The sequence below is a fragment of the Chelon labrosus genome (genome assembly GCF_963514085.1).
Source record: "Chelon labrosus genome assembly, chromosome: 10".
Classification (NCBI taxonomy): Eukaryota; Metazoa; Chordata; class Actinopteri; order Mugiliformes; family Mugilidae; genus Chelon; species Chelon labrosus.
The window spans coordinates 15,414,417-15,428,911 of NC_140360.1; positions in this window are offsets into that span (position 1 = coordinate 15,414,417).

Genomic DNA, 14,495 nt, shown 5'->3' on the forward strand with positions numbered 1-14,495 from the left:
GAATTAGCCTCTCACATACACACGTCAAACGCAAAACTCTTACACACACACGTCAAACGCTCTCACATGCACACGTCAAACGCTCTCACATACACACGTCAAATGCAAAACACTCACATACACACGTCAAATGCTCTCACATTAACACGTCAAACGCCCTCACATTTATATGTCAAATGCTCTCGCATATACACGTCAAAATGCTCTCACATATACATGTCAAAATGCTCTCACATTAACACGTCAAATGCTCTCACATTAACACGTCAAACGCCCTCACATTTATATGTCAAATGCTCTCACATATACACGTCAAAATGCTCTCACATATACATGTCAAAATGCTCTCACATTAACACGTCAAATGCTCTCACATTAACACGTCAAAATGCTCTCACATATACATGTCAAAATGCTCTCACATTAACACGTCAAATGCTCTCACATTAACACGTCAAAATGCTCTCACATTTATATGTCAAATGCTCTCACATTAACATGTCAAAATGCTCTCACATTAACATGTCAAAATGCTCTCACATATACACGTCAAAATGCTCTCACATTAACATGTCAAAATTGAATAAAAACGGAAGGCGTTTGAGTAGAAAAGGAAGGCGTTCGAGTAAACTGAAACTGTATTGGTGGTTTGCAGTCACGTGATTCCAATGACGCGCAAATTTCAGATGGGGGGGCAGGAAGTGTCTTGCAGGCAGGATACCGGCAGGACAACGGCAGGAAAATGTTCAAGTTTTGTGTAGTATATGGCTGTACTAACCGGGGAAAACAAAAAAAGTGTCTTTAGAATTCCCAAAGTGGTAACCCACAAAGGGGATCAATTTAAAAAAATGACCAAAAACGGCGACGGACGTGACTGAAAAACTTCTTCGGTCCACGTCTTCGGTCAGAGAGAGCGGAGTCCGACAACGCCTGTGTCTGCAGTGACCACTTCGTGAAAGGTAAGGCTACAGTGATTAAGCTACTTACAGAGCTGGCTAAAACTGTCAAAAATACAGAGCAGGGTATTATAATATTACAACATAGCTATACATTTCTGATAACCCTCTGGAGTTCTAACGTTAAGCTATGTGGCGATCTCCAGTGTCTTTGTTTTTAGCATTTCTAGCTAACGTTAGCTATCGCAACCAGTTGTTCTCAAATTGATGACATTGTCTATCTCTGTACAGTGTACAGAGATAGATTGAGATTGAGATGGCCCTATAGACTTAATATGAAAACGGTGGAGAATTATTTCATAGACTAATAACATGATGTAAACTGCAGTTCTCCCTCCTTACTCTCAGTGCATGGTGTTAATCACATTTATTTTATCTAGGCTGCCCAAGTGCTGTCACAGATGTACGGTTCATCCTGGCTACCAGAGAGGTAAACCAGTGACAGAGGCATCACGTCAACATGAAAGATTGAGGGCCAGAAAAGCTGATCTGACCAACACTGATGCAGAAGCGACGTGCACCGACACCACAGATGCATTGCTCCACCTCCGTGAAATACAGAATAATGCATGGAGGTTGCATGTAGCCATGTTACATTAACTGTTTTGATAACTATGTATCATACCCATGTATTTGTTTACCTCAGAATTCATCCTAAACAATTACCACCACCTTGATGAATACAATTTGTAAATTATACAACTAACCTATCTTACTCCCTCTCATCCTCTTGCCAAATATATTCTATATATGAAACTCCTAAAATGTTTTAATGCTATTACTTGAGTAAATTAATTTGAATCAATTGAGTTACCTTTGTGAGGCTGTTTTTACACAAGTATCTGTTCTTCCAATTGAGTAAAGATGTGTACTTTGGGCTCCTCTGTATATTTAACGTGTTTTTATATTTGTTTTCTTACAGATAGGTATTAAAAATATTTCATACTTTGTCTAGAAACTGTGTCATAATATCCCAAAATCATCCTGATGTACTTACTTCCAGCTAAAGATGATAGACAATATTGAGTTATCACCCTGCCATACTTAATTCATAAAAGTCATTTAAATTGACATCACAAAGTGGCCTTGGCATATTTCGGAAACTCATTTATTTTTTTAGTGATAGATAAGATTTTGACCCATTATGGTCACATTCTATGAAAACCTATGGACATACATGTATAGACATGAGAACATATAAACATTTGATTCATTTTGACAGTGTTGGAGAGTGGGTGATAATAGTTAGATATCCACTTGCACTTTTCCATAGTACAAGATTCACTCTTTCATTTTAACACCAGCTTCCATGGCACATAGAACTGCTCCAACATGTGAGCAGGATTCTGACAATCTGTTGGTAAAAGGGACAGAGAAAAGGAATTATGCATTTACAGATCAAATCTGTTTTTCACAGTGACATGCACAGTGATACTATTAAGTAACAAACAACTAACAGACTGCTTTGTTTACGTTGCTGAGAACCTAATTTAGTTGTGCTTCTCTGCTTTCTGAACTTACTCTTAAACACCAGACAGTCCTCTATGATATGATGCTGTCACATTGTCATGTTCAAACAACTGGACAAATTACTAAAGCAGGAATAAAGGTGGTCTAATTTTGACTGTTTACATGTTGATTTGGTGTTCATTTATTATGACGTACCCAACCACTACAATTGCAATGTGCTGTAACAACTTCTCCGTTGTCCTTAGCCACGACCCACGTTTTCAACGGTGTCTCAGTAGACCTCTGACAATGGTTGACCTAGAAACATTAGGTAGAAACCAGTTAGCTACAGGTAGCCAGTTAGCTTGTAGCCTGGTGCCAGTGGTGCATTCATGTAACGTTACATTAAAGTTGAAACAGCAATGTAAAGAGAGTGAATTACATTTACTCACCCGGGCAAAAATATGACAGGAGTCATTCAGTGCTGCTTTGGATCCGAGGCCGCTGACCCAATCACTTGTATGCCTTCATTTGGCTAGCGGTGTAGGAGGTCGGGAGGATGAATAATTTGTGATGTCGATGGCCTCCAAACGAGGCAAGTCCGACAACAGGTACGAAAAATCACCTTTACTTAGTGTGTATGGGTCATATCCTACATATTTTTCTACTTCTTAATAATACCTGCTACGTGCAGGCTCACCCTACTCGAGTTTCCATCATTTCTAATTACCGTTCTCCACTTCCTGCCCCCATCATTTCCGCGTCATTGGAATCACGTGACTGCAAACCACCAGTACAGTTTCAGTTAGTTAAGCCGTTTTGCGCATGCGTCTGTTCTTTTTTCGCCTCTTTCAACAACTTCCTTTCCTACTCAAATGCCTTCCGTTTTTATTCAATTTTGACATGTTAATGTGAGAGCATTTTGACATGTTAATGTGAGAGCATTTTGACATGTTAATGTGAGAGCATTTTGACGTATATATGTGAGAGCATTTTGACATGTTAATGTGAGAGCATTTTGACATGTTAATGTGAGAGCATTTTGACGTGTATATGTGAGAGCATTTTGACGTGTATATGTGAGAGCATTTGACGTATAAATGTGAGAGCATTTGACATGTTAATGTGAGAGCGTTTGACGTGTATATGTGAGAGCATTTGACGTATGTGAGAGCATTTGACATGTTAATGTGAGAGCGTTTGACGTGTTAATGTGAGAGCATTTTGACATGTATATGTGAGAGCATTTTGACATGTATATGTGAGAGCATTTGACGTATAAATGTGAGAGCGTTTGACATGTTAATGTGAGAGCATTTGACGTGTTAATGTGAGAGCATTTTGACATGTATATGTGAGAGCATTTTGACGTGTATATGTGAGAGCATTTGACATATAAATGTGAGGGCGTTTGACGTGTTAATGTGAGAGCATTTGACGTGTGTATGTGAGTGTTTTGCATTTGACGTGTGTATGTGAGAGCGTTTGACGTGTGCATGTGAGAGCGTTTGACGTGTGTGTGTAAGAGTTTTGCGTTTGACGTGTGTATGTGAGAGGCTAATTCTGAATAATGTCCCTAACGGCCCCTCATAGAAAACAGCAAATTTGTGTACTTTGGAAATAACAGAGGTCCATAGAAAAGAGGACAGTCTCTATGTACTTTGTTTACGGGTGCTGTTCATTGTTGTGGTGGAGTACGGTAGCTTTTAAACTGAAAAAACATATGAAAGCATATGAGTGAATCTGAGGCAACCAGGTGACACAGAGGCAGACGACTCGCGACACAATCTGCGATGCAGCTTGTTTGTTCACCTAAATCTGTGGAAGAGTTGTTGTGTACACTGGCTGAAATCTAAAGTGTTTACAAAAAGGCTGTAACCAACAGGTGCACTCAGTGCCATGTGAGGTTGAACTACTGATGCTGCTGCACCCCGACATATAGCACGGAGTTATGCTAAGATATTGCATGTGGATGATTTGACCATGTTTTGCCCATTCTAGGTGGATATTTAGGCATTGTCAGGCAGCTTGCAGTTGAGTTTTGGAGACTGTGCTTTGGCTACAGGCATACATATACTGTATGCTGTGTGGCCAAGAAGACTCAAATCACTGCAACCTCATAAACCACATGCAAATAGATGATTGTTCATTCATTTTCACGGGGCACTGGAGCCTATCCCAGCTCTCACTGAGCGAGGGGCAGGTAGATGATTGTGTAATTTTGGCCATTTGATTTTGTTCTTCCTTTTGTATGGTGTAAAGAAAGGATTCCACAGCAAAAATAAAAAAATACAACTGACATTGATGAAGCAAAATGATGATTAGTGCCGGGAGTCTCAATTTACTGCTCCCTACACTACAGTACTGGGTAAATATTTAGGTGTCCGTCATATAAAGGGAATGATGTGGTGATTTCAGACACATCCAGGGATCTTATAACTAGATTAAGTAATCCAATCTTTACAAAATATTATTATTGGCACACATCCAAAAGGTTTAGGTGAATACTGACACAAACTGTTGCAGAACTGCATCTTCAAATCAAGTGATGGAATTAGAAAAAAGGTGGAGGTTTGAATGTTGGAGGGAGGAGATTTACTGCAGCAATTTACTGCAGTGCCAACTGTTGGAATTAGTAGAAGATTGATGGGGATGCTTAGTTTGTAGGTTTGACTTTTTGAATGATACAGGATTCGTGAGGAGGATACAGAGACAAGACATTAAAGAACGTGAAAGTTTGAAAAATTATACATACATTTGATTATCATCTGCATAATTTGCATGAGACGTATATGGATGTTTATGAAGTATTTATAACTGTAACACAGAGATTGAATGATTCAATAAGGAATTAATTGAATGTGGAGTCCCAGCAACCTGACATTGTGCACACATGTATTGTAATATTGTAATATATTGTAAATGAGCGATGATAAAAGTACACACACACATAAGTGTTCAAGAGTCTCTATTTTCAGATGCTGCTGAGGCTTAAAGGTTTAATCCGGTTAAATTTGTACTTTTCAAATTATTAAATCCCCTGTGAGGAATGTCACGGTGGGTGTCTGAGTGTACAAGGTCAGCAAAACTTAAAAAGTTATTATTTAAAGACGGAGTAACACACTCTCACTCTTACTTCTGCCTCAGCCGGAACAAGCAAAGCTGAAATAACAACTGTGTATCAAGTTTTTTTTTCTTCTGTGCCTGTGTACACATGGAAAACAAACTGGATTGATTAAAAATAAAGGATAAACTTCAAAACCAAAAGCTGCTGTGTGTTATACCGGTGCAGTTGGCTGCACTGATGTGACACATGAATTTAAGTATTTTTAGACACTGAACCCTGAGTAGCTCCCAGTGCTTGGCAGTGGCGTGTGAATGTGAGCGCGCTGTGTGTGGGTAGATGTGTCATTGTGACTGTACGGAGCTTTGAGGAACAATAGGTAGAAAAGAAGCTATATAAATACAAAACCATTTATAATTTTTTATTTTACCTTGATATCCTGTTTGTCTTTTGTTTTGAGATACCTGAAAAAAATGGAAAAACATATCTAGTTGGAGAAACAGGTGTACCACTGCAAAACACTTGATCAAATGACAAGTTGTTTGTGACAAGTGTTTGAAAAGATGAACAAAGCCAGACAGCACAATGTGAGTAATACACAAACACATACGCGCACATCCCCGCTATCCTGCAGAGGGGACACAATCCTGCACACAAATTTCATCCAGTAGGGTTTAAGTATGCGATTCACGGATCACAATGACGGGACATCACAGATGGTCATCCCTTGAGCTTTTTTCACTTGAACGACTAAAAATGTCTGATTTGCCTGTCCAGTCTCGATAATCACTTCTGACAGACATGCTACTACAGGATGAGCTCATCCCATTATTATTGCATTGTCTTATTTTTTAATTGTAACTATGTGAGTTTCTCGTTTTAAAAATACAAGGCCTTTTTTTTTTTTATTATCCTAAGTATCTTTGTCCTCATAGCACTTCACAACAAAATGTAATTTGCCTTTTATTTTGTACGACTGCCTGTTATTGTTTCGTGATCTTTGCATGTTGTATCTTTTTTTTTCTTTCTTGTAATGTGTTCTGAAAATAGCTAATAAAAATATGTTTGAAAAAAAAAAAAAATACAAGGCCTGTACGTTTTTTTGTCGAATGGTCAGTTCTAGCTGCACTCAAAATTGTAATTAACTGTGTTTTTAGGTGTTCAAGGTATTAAATCACATACCCTTAGCATAGATTTGAATAAGTGTGAGCCAGTAGCTGATTCACTATAATGTTAAAACGCAGGAAATCCCTGAAACCCTTAATATTTCATATAAAACTGAAGAATTTATTTGCTTGTATAAAATGTGTTGAAACATTGTCAAATACAGATCCAAATACTAGGAGGACGAATCCCAACAAACAGTTTTTGACTGAGTTTTCACTTATCCAGTGTCTACTTGGCAAAGATAACCACGGGTTCAAGTTGTAGTTGGTTCATGCTTCTTAAACTATTTCTTTTCCATCACCCAGTTTGGAGTTGATTTGAATGCTTCATTTTTTTTTTTTAGACATAACTCCTTGCAAATCCCTTCAAAGCGAGTTCTCTGATTAAATGTATTAATGTATATTTTAGCTACTTTAACCTCACTCAGAAGTGGTTTAGCTTGAAAGTCACTGTGAATAGTAATTACATGGTGTTCTTATAAATAGTTGGTTCCAGAGGACTACAGCCTTTGACACACTCACTGTACACTTTCATTTCATTGCCTGGAGCACTGGGTTGTTAACTCAGCTGTAGCTCAAGATTGGTTCACTTATCTGTAATTCACTTACATTCTTATATTTAAAGCATCGCACTGTTTCATATTTTAGCTGATTTACTGTAGACTGCACATACTTTACTTTACTGGAGGCGTATTTTCCCGACACGTTCCATAGTCTTTAAAATGTATGAATTGTGATATGTCAGTAAATCCGTCACAGTAGTAATTTACCATCAGCATTTTATCTTGTATTATCTTTGTTAGAGCATGTGACCGTCTGGATTGATTCGAAAAGTCTGCTGGGATAGCATTTCATATATCACACTGTTATGCTTCAAAGCCGACAGTATCTCATCGCGTCTCATGCAGGCACAAGAAATATCCATAATTAACTCGGAGGCAAGGATTAATCTCACACAATGATGAGCTCAGGGTATTTTAAACGATAACGAATATCTATACATATTCTCAAGGTATAGGTTGATACCAAAACTCAACAAATGCTTTTGTTTTCTTTGTATGCGTGCAGAGAGTGTGAAATGGTGCGTATACATTTGCTATATCTTCAGGGTGAACCAGGCTGTTTGTTTTTGTTTCATATCAGTGTGGTGTGGAATTTTTCAAAAGGAGCTAATAATTTTTGGTCACCTTATGACAGGGGTGATAAGAGGAAATCTGCTGCTCTTGGATGATGTTCAAAGGACTGAATAAAGAATGTGCAATGGTAAAATTATGTTTTCTTTGGTTTCAGGTTAATCGTCAGTAGGATTTCACAGGATTCTGGGTTTATTAAATGCTTTCAAAGTCAACATATTATTCATCTGTTTCTTTTCATTTTGATGGCTTACAGCTAGGAGAAAAAGAACATTTTCAGTCGAGCTCCAACTTTTACATACACACTGTAAATGTAGAAATAGTCATGTGCCATGTTAAGATGTGTATTTGAATGCTGTCTAATCTATTATAATACTCTGACAGGCAGAGAATCAAATTAGTCTAATATCCAGTGTTAGTGGGTGACATGTTCACATGTGGGAGATTGGATCCTAGTGTTCAATGATGGAATTATTTTTTACTGACAATGTCGTGCAATTTGGTGCAATACACCAAGCAGACAGTGAGAGCGGAGACAAGAACATTCATTCCAAATGAACTGTTTCAGGGAGTCTGCCCACGGGCAACTGACGCTTGGCTTAGGTCTCGGCAAACACATTTTCACATTATGAGGCACGGGGGCAGGACCATAAAAAAACAAAACAAAAAAAACACTGAATCCAGGGGGCATTACAACCAAGTCAAAAAGAGCAAGTGTAGAAAGAAAATAAAAAATCTGAAAAATATTGCAAGCTGTGGCCTTTGGAGACGAATGTTTATTATAAATACCAACATCATTTATGTTGAAACCCTATTTCCTCTATGTCATTATTTCATTGGAAATACGATAAAGTAGCTGGTTATTTTAAGGCACCAGTTCCAAGGGACTGATACTACCGAATCCTTGGCCATTATCTGCCTTGTCCGAGTACATTTACACATCAATGGCGTGTTAGAAGCTGACGCTGGACAATGGAATTGCTATCCTTCTCCAGTTGTTGCACAATGGTGACTTTAATGCACTGTTCTTATTGACACCTTCTGATTAGAGAAAGGAGAGACATGTATCAGTTTGTCTGTGAAGATCCTTCCCCCATGCCATGATATATCTAAAAGATCTGCACCGAAACGTACTGCCAGCCGATTTAAGTGACTCCACACTCTTTAATAAAGGAACACAAAACCAGACTTTGTAATAAATGAGGGGATTTATTTAAAAAGAACTGTACAGCCTTTTAAAAATTCCGTACCACAGCTGTTGTACTGGGCTGGTGTTACGCAGCTCTTCCCGGGGCAGGCCAGGTGAATCAACAGCTGCTTTTAGCAGTTCTGGCATTTACCTCCAGAGCTGATGACGCAGGTTCAGGCAGGCTGCAGCCTTGTAGGATAAACCTTGAAGGCAAAGAGTTGTCAGCAGGGAAACAGCTGACGTTGGTTCTTGCTAACAATGGCCACACTGGCAGAGGTGTCTGTGCGCACAGACATGGGCAAAAGAAATATGACTTGGAGCAAAAGGGGACTTGGCAGTCAGTTACGAACAAAAATGATAAACAAGTTAAAATGGAACATCGTTACATGGAAACAAAAAGCAAAGAAGACTGAAATTAAAGTAATACTAGAAAAAAAGTGAAAAGTATAAAACGATAGGAGACTAAGATATACTAAGAAGAAGCAAGACGTAAACTAATGCCCTTTTCAGACCTTATTTTAACATCCATGGCAATCCAATTGCAAGTGGTCAGCTTTACGTAGAGATGTGAACACTGCCAGGGTGCACTGAGAATGCATTGGGTTATCCTATCACAGACCACATACAGGGGTGGTCTGGGATGCATTGACCACATTCCTTTGGTAGTGTGAACACACAATGGGTCCTGGGTCACATTAAGGACTACCTACTCAGCAGAGCTGCTCTAGCCTCAGCCATTAATTCAAAAACAAAAAACACTATTATGTGCGGTTTATACTTCTGCGTCACTTTGGCGCCATAGCTACAGCATCAGGCCGGACCCTACATAGACCCTAAAACCGTAGCCCACACATCGAGGAAAGGTTAACTGAGGAGGTCGGGAGATACAAACATTTGTATGACTTGTCTTCAGCGAATTTTGGAAAAAGTTTCAGTCGCCATTGTTGAAAGTGAAGCAGGAACTAGAAAGTCAAGCAGGCCATAGAAACAAAAATGAACCCCACTGGCAAAAAAGACACGGCGCTGACGAGGGCTCAGGTGGCGTTTCACAGAGTGAGCCAAACTGACGAGTGCTCAAGTATAAATGGCTGCATAGGCTACATGCGTAGATTATGTCATCTATGTCCCGCAGAGGTATAAACCGCGCTTTATAATGCAAGTGATGTCTGTTCATTAGCAATGAGAGCCTTTTAAAATATTCAGACTTTGTAGCTGTTAGCTAACTGTATCATATATACATATATACATTTAATAAAGGTACACTGTGTGTGATTCTGTCATTAAGAGAACATATCAGCATGTGGTTAATTATTGCTGTGATCACGCTGATGTAGGCTGTAAGGAGCTGTGTGTGGTTAAGTTATGTGTACTGTCAATAATCACCAGTACTTATCTTTATTACCAAAGATGTATCTGTCAATGCTTCAAACAAACAGCACAGCAGTAAAATTACTGTACATATGGACGTTTTCAGAGTTGAAATTATGATAATCTGTGTTTTATGCAGATCTCTAGAATTACTAATGACAGGGTGGAGGTAAATAAACAGTAGCCTTAACATGTGTGCTTTCAGAGAGAGAGAGACTTCACAGCTTGTTCCAGTTTATGTATCACTGGCACACACGACAAACAGCTGTTCATGGCTGTGATACAGTGGCAGGCAGAGATCCATTAGAGACAGCAGATGTTATAAAATTCTTCTGCGTATCAAATGAAGTCTGTGTTTATTTGCATACAGGGCCCCAAACTGATTGGATCTCAATCTCACTGGGCTGGCTGGGGGCTCATTTTAATGTCAGGTGTGACCACTGGTACTTAAAGCTGGCCACATGTGACAGCATTGCCCAAGTCAGATGTCAATGCAAAGTTTGAACGGGGCCTTGGAGGAAGAGTGTAAGAAGAAGGGTCAGAAGTAAAAAATGAGGAGACTGCATGTTGTATACTCATCTTTTATCACAGAGGAGGAAACTGGGTGTGCACTCAAGAGTTATCTCGGCTATTCACTCTACTTTGAGGACAAAAATAATGTAGTGTGAACCAAATGAACAAGTGACGTGAGTATTTTTTCTTTGATTTGTAAAGTTGGAAAATTATTTTTGGTTTAGCACACTCCAGATGATTTTGTTGTCTTTTTGTAGGCCTATTAACTTGCCTATTAACCACTATCAGTAAAAGAAATTGCAATATGACAAGTAAAATACAGTTACATATAGCAGTGTGAATGGTGAACATGAAAAAAAATGAACAGGAAATTACTTAACTATCGCTATATAATCTCTAGCTAAGGAAGGGAATTAAAAAAAAAAGGATTTTATTAAAGTCATTAAAGTAATGCTAATCTATACGTTAGTATTGCTATTATCCAGGTTGAAACCCATTAAGACAACATATGTCAAAGGAAACTAGATTCAAGTCACTGCAGGAATGTGTCCCTAATTTATGATGGCCATCTGGATGTCTCCTATCTAAATAGGCGGTTTAGGCTTCTGTGTCAATTTAACGGTGTAGCTACGGCGACACTACGCAGACCCTAACGCCGTAGCCTGACGTGCACCTCCCCAGAAAGCGAGGCAAATCTCTGTGATTGGTCCGCTTGGTAGTAGCATGTTTCCGCTTTAGTATTTCCATGTGCTTCTCCATCTCCACAATTTTCGAATTGATCGTTTTGGATCTATAAAGATGGAACACATCAAGGAAAAGTTAACTGGGGAGGCTCGGAGATACAAATAGATGTATGACTTGTCTTAAGCGAAATTTCTGCAAAATTTCGGTGAAAGGTTTAGTCGCCACTGTTGAAAGTAGAGCAGGAAGTAGAAACAAAAATTAACCCGACTGGCAAAAAAGACACAGCGCCGACGAGCATTTGGGTGGTATTTTTACAGAGCGAGCCAGACTGACGAGCACGCAAGTATAAATGGCTCGCACCGGCATAGGCTACGTAGGCGGATAGGTCCCGCTGTACCTCACATGAGCCTTAAGTTGAGAGGAATGAAAGCAAATTATGGTGTCCTGTTAAAAAGTGGAAATAACATCATCACAGTGAATACGGCCGTCTCTGGAAGAGTTAATATCCAGAAGTGTTAAAGAAAGGCAACTGGAAGAGTGTCTAGAAGACGCTTCACCACTCATCCAAATGGCTTCTTAAGTCCCAAATGACTTGTGCAAATATTAGGGCTCTATCTGGATCATTTGTGGATGTTGTCTACATTTAACACACTCAGCCGAGGATGGTTAACAACCCAATACTCACTGGCATTAGAGGATGTTAATCAGATTAACCTGGGTGGTATCTTCTTTTCAAGGTTAATGGTTCTCTGACAACTCATTAAGATAATTCTCAGGTTGTGAATGGTAGAGAAGTTAATACTATTAGTAAGTGGCTGAGAAGCCAATCCACCTCCCCTGTTTTCCAGTTTTACATAGACAGATCCCTTCGCTCCTCTTTCAGGCCATCTGTCTTATCTGGCTATGTGCAGAATGTGGCATCAGCTCCTTCAGCAGATACCTGCTAAAGACATATGGTTAACATTTAAACGCCTCTGCCGGGGGAATTCTGAATGTTGTGCAGCATAATAACACTTTGTCCACAGAGAACGAAGGTTAGGGTGGATGAGTTAATTTCCACATCTCATCATTCAGCACCAAGTCATTTTCATGCCTAATCAGATCATATCGGTGTGCCTGAGCAAGGAAGTTTTTCTCTTTATTGTATAATTTGTGTGTAATGTTAAGGATTGGATATTTTAACTTCCACTTTCTACTGCTGACAAAGTACAAGTCAAAGATTACTTTTCTACAGGTTTGGAAGATGTGTCTAGGTTTCAGAGGATGTTGCACACAGAGAAATGATATGGTTAAAAGGCTGTACATGTTTCAAAGTTGCGCTCAATGTAAGTGCAGTTTACTAGCTCAACTAGCTTACTACTGGATTCGCATGCTAACAAGTCAGCATACTTATAAACACATAATCAAACGAAAATTATTCCAAGCAGCTGATATAAAATCTCTGTGACACATTCCCACTTAAATCTAGAAAAGAAAGTAAAATACAAAACAGCACCTGAAACGTGTTGGCAAATTCAATAAATTGTGGAAATGCGATAATTTCCTTTTGTACGTGTACATATAATGTGTATATATTTCAACATAGCAACTTTTAATTTTTTTTTTTTAAATTTTTTTTTTTGCTTAGAAAGCTTAGTGTAAATGGACTTTACAGTTTTGTGCCATCAAACAAATAGTAGATTTGAATTAGGCCCCTTTAGGTGTGGTGATTTTTACAGTGTTTTCCCTAAAGCTGCTTTGTCTGTTGCACTGGTTCACGGTAGGCGCATGCAATGCTTAGCTGCTGTCGTCGCTTCACTTTCACACACCTTTCCAATCTGCTCTAATGCAGACCTGGCAGAGTGTAGATATTTTGGCAGATGGCGTTCAGCAGGGACATCTTGATAAGGTGAGGCAGCCGGATCATGTCCATCTGTTTCCCGAACAGTGCAACTGCTCTCAGCTACATCGAAGTCTGTGGGGTTAATGCAAAAGGCCAGGTGTGCAAGGGGGATGCGGGAGGAGAATGTGTAGAGGAGGAAGAACCAGCGGCACATACGTTTTCTATACATGCTCATTGGAATGAAGTTGGAAAACAAGTTTTCTGTCTGATGTTGGTTCAAGGTCAGAGAGGTTGCTGCAACTGCGATTAAAGATTAAGATTACAAATTAGCACGTTAGCTCATATTGCACTAAAGCCTGTTACGCAATTCTAAGGTATTAGTTTCAGCTAAACTATGGATTACACCCTTAATGAAATGTGAAAACCCTAATCTTTTCTTTCTTTTCTTTTTAAATTATTATTATTATTAATATTCTCAACTTGTTGTCCATTTCACACAACATGCACACAAACTATACATGAATGTAAGGTGGTATTCAGAGAAGGATGGCTGGAAAGATCCGGCTATCTCAAACAGCAGGAAATGCTCATGAATCTAGATCAATCTTGTTTTGGAGGCGCAAAACAGTGTGACAAAACCAATTACAGCTAAAAATCCATGCCTGTGTGCTCAGAAAGCCCAGCAAGACGTTATGTGTGTGTGTTTGTACATATGCATTACATTATGCCGGAAACACGGATAGGCACTTAGGAAAAAGGCATGAGGGGCTGCAGAAGCGGAAAAGGCAACAAAGGTCTGATCTCTACCTCAAGATGTGCTCCAGGCCTTCAACGTTTCTAACGTGAAATCTGATCCTCAGAAATAATACCAGGGCACACATTGGAAAATGTGAAATTAACCACTCAGACGCAAACCTGCTGCAACAACATGCCCAGGGTATTTACTGGACATTTGATACATTGTGGAATGATTGGTTCACAGGCTGGCATATCCACAACTACTATTTTGTGTCAAAATCTTTGCTGTAGGTACAGCAGGGGTCCCGTTGCATCTTATTTTTGTTGTTATGTCTGCTACAAGTGCTCTGCTGTGTGTAGAATTTAAGTAATCGGTCTTAGGTAAACTGGAAAATAAGTGGTGCTATGAAAAT